The sequence below is a fragment of the Oncorhynchus keta genome, unplaced genomic scaffold (genome assembly GCF_023373465.1).
Source record: "Oncorhynchus keta strain PuntledgeMale-10-30-2019 unplaced genomic scaffold, Oket_V2 Un_scaffold_6375_pilon_pilon, whole genome shotgun sequence".
Taxonomy (NCBI): Eukaryota; Metazoa; Chordata; class Actinopteri; order Salmoniformes; family Salmonidae; genus Oncorhynchus; species Oncorhynchus keta.
Window position 1 is genome coordinate 182,501 of NW_026290981.1, and position 7,137 is coordinate 189,637.

The window sequence follows — 7,137 nt, forward strand, 5'->3', positions numbered from 1 at the left end:
GGGTTTTTATTTCCTTGGTTTTCTGGGCCTTTCTAGGGGTTTTATTTCCTTGGTTTTCTGGGCCTTTCTAGGGGGGTTTTATTTCCTTGGTTTACTGGGCCTTTCTAGGGGTTTCTATTTCCTTGGTTTTCTGGGCCTTTCTAGGGTTTTATTTCCTTGGTTTTCTGGGGTTTTTATTTCCTATCCACCGTGTGCCTCTACATCTGCATTTCTGGCTGTTTCTTTGTGTTTTTAGGTCCGGGTTTCTGTATAAGCACAAAAGGCTTTTATAAAAATAAATTTGATTGATCAAATGTTATTTATATAAACCTTCACAACAATAATTGTCAGAGTAAAGGAACAGAGAACAGCTGTCATTAATGTATTAAACTGATAAATAAAGAGATTTCAAAATCCAACGAGATGACATGAAGTTAAAGGAGAAGTCATTTTTATTTTACAACCAAATCTTTTTGATGTTAATTCTGTCCTCCTCTTCCTCCTCCTCCTCCTCTCGCAGGCTCACAGTCGACTGAAGGACGTTGCCACGGAACGTTCTTGATCCGGGACAGTCGTCAGAAAGACGTCTTCTTCGCGCTGTCCTATCGCGCGGCCAGCGGCCCGGTCAGCGTACGCATCGTCTATAAGGGACAACGGTTCAGCCTGGCAGGAAGTGAGCACTCTTTCCTTGCCTCTTCCTCCTGCTCGAACACTACATTCATTCCTCTAAGAAAGCCTGACCGTTCCGTACAGGAAGCGGCGCTCTACGCTCCAGGAACTGCAGGAAACAGGTCGCGGAGTCGTGCGGCGGCGAGGTGGAACGGGTCGCCAGGGTCCCCGTCAACCCAGTTCTAAAACACTTCCTGTTAGAGTTCCCGTACAGGATATGATGTCACAGGGGATGCCGTTGAGGCGGGACTGATTTGGATCGGGTCGGTACTGAAGGGTACGTACAGGATATGACGTCACAGGGGATGCCGTTGAGGCGGGACTTGATTTGGATCGGGTCGGTACCGAAGGGTTTTTCGGATCGGTCGCTTTGAAACTAGAGACCGGTCGTGGTTAGAAACGAGGTCAGAGTTCAAAACCACACCCTGTTCTCTAAACGGTGCACTACTCGACAGGGTCATAGGTCACACTTGGTCTGGGTCTGGGTTTGTCCGGTTTGGTGGTGGTCCCTGGAGGATTTTAAGGGACCGGGCGGCTGCATTAAAGAACCACCACCGGGGTTCTGGTTGTGTTCTGATCCGGGTCGCTGACCCTGTGAGGTGGACGGTTTGGTGGTGGACTGGTTCTGCCGTTGTAGGCAGGGCTGGGTTCGCTGTAGCACAACAACTCAAGCATCAATACTTTACAATGTTTACAACGACCAGGAATGTTTACGCTACACAATATTACAGTACTGTATGTATAACTGTGTACTCTCTGGTACTAACGGGTATAACTGTGTACTCTCTGGTACTAACGGGTACAACTGTGTACTCTCTGGTACTAACGGGTACAACTGTGTACTCTCTGGTACTAATGGGTACAACTGTGTACTCTCTGGTACTAATGGGTACAACTGTGTACTCTCTGGTACTAATGGGTACAACTGTGTACTCTCTGGTACTAATGGGTACAACTGTGTACTCTCTGGTACTAATGGGTACAACTGTGTACTCTCTGGTACTAATGGGTAATGTACTCTTTGGTACTACAACTGTGTACTCTCTGGTACTAATGGGTACAACTGTGTACTCTCTGGTACTAACGGGTACAACTGTGTACTATGTAGTACTGGCGGGTATAACTGTGTACTCTCTGGTACTAACGGGTATAACTGTGTACTCTCTGGTACTAATGGGTACAACTGTGTACTCTCTGGTACTAATGGGTATAACTGTGTACTATGTAGTACTGGCGGGTATAACTGTGTACTTTGTAGTACTAGCGGGTATAACTGTACTTTGTAGTACTAATGAGTAACTGTGTACTATGTAGTACTAATGAGTATAATCAGTACTTTGTAGTACTAATGAGTAACTGTGTACTATGTAGTACTAATGAGTATAACTGTGTACTATGTAGTACTAATGAGTATAACTGTGTACTAATGAGTAACTGTGTACTATGTAGTACTAATGAGTATAACTGTGTACTATGTGTACTATGCATCATATCTGCTGTGCAGACTACCTCTAGGGGTGTTTTAATGGATAATAAATATGACATTTATATTTCAGTCTTCCTGTCGGTCTGTGTGTTGCTGTTAGACAATATTTTATTCTCTAATGCTCCTTATCAGTTAACAACAAATTCTTATTTTACAATGACGGTCCTACCCCCAGACAGAGAGACGGACAGACAGAGACGGACAGACAGAGAGACGGACAGACAGACAGGTATAAGACAGAGAGACAGGTGTGACAGAGAGACAGGTATAACAGACAGAGAGACAGTGTGTGTGGTTGCTGTGACAACACTGGGTACAGTAGCTAACCGCAGTGACACATCAATGTGACAGATGGGCTGAGCTATGATAGTAAACGCTCTGTGTGTGTGTGTGTGGGGGGGGTCTATTACAGGAACATGTGGAGAAGTGAAGAATCAGAAGGTCTGTCAGTAAACATGTTTCTGTCAGAAGAAGGGAGGGGACCAGAATGTCTCGGTGTGTGTGTCTGTGTGTGTGTGGTTAGTCAGAACGGCCCAGTAATGACTAATAAAAGGTGAAAGGTCGATAACCTTATGATCTGATAATAATGGAGAGGAGGGAAACACAGAACCAGACGACTGGTCACATGACTAAATACAGAACCAGACGACTGGTCACATGACTAAATACAGAACCAGACGACTGGTCACATGACTAAATACAGAACCAGACGCAACTGGTCACATGACTAAATACAGAACCAGACGACTGGTCACATGACTAAATACAGAACCAGACGACTGGTCACATGACTAAATACAGAACCAGACGACTGGTCACATGACTAAATACAGAACCAGACGACTGGTCACATGACTAAATACAGAACCAGACGACTGGTCACATGACTAAATACAGAACCAGACGACTGGTCACATGACTAAATACAGAACCAGACGACTGGTCACATGACTAAATACAGAACCAGACGACTGGTCACATGACTAAATACAGAACCAGACGACTGGTCACATGACTAAATACAGAACCAGACGACTGGTCACATGACTAAATACAGAACCAGACGACTGGTCACATGACTAAATACAGAACCAGACGACTGGTCACATGACTAAATACAGAACCAGACGACTGGTCACATGACTAAATACAGAACCAGACGACTGGTCACATGACTAAAAATACAGAACCAGACGACTGGTCACATGACTAAATACAGAACCAGACGACTGGTCACATGACTAAATACAGAACCAGACGACTGGTCACATGATTAAATACAGAACCAGACGACTGGTCACATGACTAAATACAGAACCAGACGACTGGTCACATGACTAAATACAGAACCAGACGACTGGTCACATGACTAAATACAGAACCAGACGACTGGTCACATGACTAAATACAGAACCAGACGACTGGTCACATGACTAAATACAGAACCAGACGACTGGTCACATGACTAAATACAGAACCAGACGACTGGTCACATGACTAAATACAGAACCAGACGACTGGTCACATGACTAAATACAGAACCAGACGACTGGTCACATGACTAAATACAGAACCAGACGACTGGTCACATGACTAAATACAGAACCAGACGACTGGTCACATGACTAAATACAGAACCAGACGACTGGTCACATGATTAAATACAGAACCAGACGACTGGTCACATGACTAAATACAGAACCAGACGACTGGTCACATGACTAAATACAGAACCAGACGACTGGTCACATGACTAAATACAGAACCAGACGACTGGTCACATGACTAAATACAGAACCAGATGACTGGTCACATGATCCAATACAGAACCAGGACCAATACAGAACCAGACGACTGGTCACATGACTAAATACAGAACCAGACGACTGGTCACATGATCCAATACAGAACCAGATGACTGGTCACATGATCCAATACAGAACCAGACGACTGGTCACATGACTAAATACAGAACCAGACGACTGGTCACATGACTAAATACAGAACCAGACGACTGGTCACATGACTAAATACAGAACCAGACGACTGGTCACATGACTAAATACAGAACCAGACGACTGGTCACATGACTAAATACAGAACCAGACGACTGGTCACATGACTAAATACAGAACCAGACGACTGGTCACATGACTAAATACAGAACCAGACGACTGGTCACATGACTAAATACAGAACCAGACGACTGGTCACATGACTAAATACAGAACCAGACGACTGGTCACATGACTAAATACAGAACCAGACGACTGGTCACATGACTAAATACAGAACCAGACGACTGGTCACATGACTAAATACAGAACCAGACGACTGGTCACATGACTAAATACAGAACCAGACGACTGGTCACATGACTAAATACAGAACCAGACGACTGGTCACATGACTAAATACAGAACCAGACGACTGGTCACATGACTAAATACAGAACCAGACGACTGGTCACATGACTAAATACAGAACCAGACGACTGGTCACATGACTAAATACAGAACCAGACGACTGGTCACATGATCCAATACAGAACCAGACGACTGGTCACATGATTAAATACAGAACCAGGACCAATACAGAACCAGGACCAATACAGAACCAGACGACTGGTCACATGACTATCAGATGATTAAATACAGAACCAGGACCAATACAGAACCAGATGACTGGTCACATGACTAAATACAGAACCAGATGACTGGTCACATGACTATCAGATGATTAAATACAGAACCAGGACCAATACAAATACAGAACCAGAAGACTGGTCACATGACTATCAGATGATTAAATACAGAACCAGGACCAAACAATTCACAAGAATCTGCAGCTTTGCATTGGAATTTCGTCGTGTTCTACATCAGTGACTGGGTTTGTATTTCCTCATTGGCACAGCAGACGGAGAGAGAGAACAAGGCTCTGTGTGTGTGTGTGTTTCATTCATAGTATCTCAGGTTTAGAGAAGTGAAGAGTTTTCATGTGTTGGACAGAGTTCTGTGGAAGTACACACACACACACACACACACACACACACACACACACACACACACACACACACACACACACACACACACACACACACACACACACACACACACACACACACACACACACACACACACACAGAGCCTTGTTCTCTCTCTCCGTCTGCTGTGCCAATGAGGAAATACAAACCCAGTCACTGATGTAGAACACCAGGTGTTTGTTTATACATGGGATTTCCCTGATGTCGTCATTCTCTCCTCTCTGTCTCCTTTCTCTCCTTTCTCTCCTCTCTGTCTCCTTTCTCTCCTTTCTCTCCTCTCTGTCTCCTTTCTCTCCTCTCTCTGCCTCCTTTCTCTCCTCTCTCTGCCTCCTTTCTCTCCTCTCTCAGCCTCCTCTCTCAGCCTCCTTTCTCTCCTTTCTCTCCTTTCTCTCCTCTCTGCCTCCTTTCTCTCTCTCTCTGCCCCTTTCTCTCCTCTCAGCCTCCTTTCTCTCCTCTCAGCCTCCTTCTCTCTCTCTCTGTCTCCTTTCTCTCCTCTCTGCCTCCTTTCTCTCCTCTCTCAGCCTCCTTTCTCTCCTCTCAGCCTCCTTTCTCTCCTCTCAGCCTCCTTTTCTCTCTCTCTGCCTCCTTTCTCTCCTCTCTCTGTCTCCTTTCTCTCCTCCTCTCTGCCTCCTTTCTCCTCTCTCTGTCTCCTTTCCTCCTCTCTCTGCCTCCTTTCTCTCCTCTCTCTGTCTCCTTTCTCTCCTTTCTCTGCCTCCTTTCTCTCCTCTCTCAGCCTCCTTTCTCTCCTCCTCAGCCTCCTTCTCTCCTCTCTGTCTTCTTTCTCTCCTCTCTCTGCCTCCTTTCTCTCCTCTCTGTCTCCTTTCTCTCTCTCTCAGCCTCCTTTTCCCCTCTCTCAGCCTCCTTTCTCCCTCTCTCAGCCTCCTTTCTCTCCTCTCTCAGCCTCCTTTCTCTCCTCTCTCAGCCTCCTTTTCTCTCCTCTCTCTGTCTCCTTCTCTCCTCTCTCTCTGTCTCCTTTCTCTCCTCTCCCTTTCTCTCTCTCTGTCTCTTTCTCTCTCTCTCTGCCTCCTTTCTCTCTCTCTCTGCCTCCTTTCTCTCCTCTCTGCCTCCTTTTTCTCTCCTCTCTCTGCCTCCTTTCTCTCCTCTGTCTCCTTTCTTCTCAGCCTCCTTTCTCTTCTCTCTCAGCCTCCTTTCTCTCCTCTCTCAGCCTCCTTTCTCTCCTCTCTCAGCCTCCTTTCTCTCCTCTCTCAGCCTCCTTTCTCTCCTCTCTCTGTCTCCTTTCTCTCCTCTCTGTCTCCTTTCTCTCCTCTCTGTCTCCTTTCTCTCCTCTCTGTCTCCTTTCTCTCCTCTCTGTCTCCTTTCTCTCCTCTCTCTGCCTCCTTTCTCTCTCTCTGTCTCCTTTCTCTCCTCTCAGCCTCCTTTCTCCTCTCAGCCTCCTTTCTCTCCTCTCAGCCTCCTTTCTCTCCTCTCTGTCTCCTTTTCTCCTCTCTCTGCCTCCTTTCTCTCCTCTCTGTCTCCTTTCTCTCCTCTCAGCCTCCTTTCTCTCCTCTCAGCCTCCTTTCTCTCCTCTCAGCCTCCTTTCTCTCCTCTCAGCCTCCTTTTTCTCTCCTTTCTCTCCTCTCTCAGCCTCCTTTCTCTTCCTCTCAGCCTCCTTTCTCTCCTCTCAGCCTCCTTTCTCTCCTTTCTCTCCTCTCTGTCTCCTTTCTCTCCTCTCTGTCTCCTTTTCTCTCCTCTGTCTCCTTTCTCCTCTCTCTGTCTCCTTTCTCTCCTCTCTGTCTCCTTTCTCTCCCTCTCTCCTTTCTCTCCTCTCTGTCTCCTTTCTCTCCTCTCTGCCTCCTTCTCTCCTCACTGTCTCCTTTCTCTCCTCTCTGTCTCCTTTCTCTCCTTTCTCTCTCTCTGTCTCCTTTCTCTCTCCTTTCTCCTCTCTGTCTCCTTTCTCTCCTCTCTGTCTCCTTTCTCCCTCTCTGCCTCCTTTCTCTCCTCTCTGTCTCCTGTCTCTCCT

The 7,137-nt window shown here is 46.3% G+C and overlaps 1 pseudogene; it reads left to right on the top strand.

The window, feature by feature from the left end:
* Positions 1–1,654, top strand: part of LOC127929304 (suppressor of cytokine signaling 1-like) — a 3,803-nt pseudogene extending 2,149 nt beyond the window's left edge.
* The last annotated feature ends 5,483 nt before the right edge of the window (positions 1,655–7,137 follow it).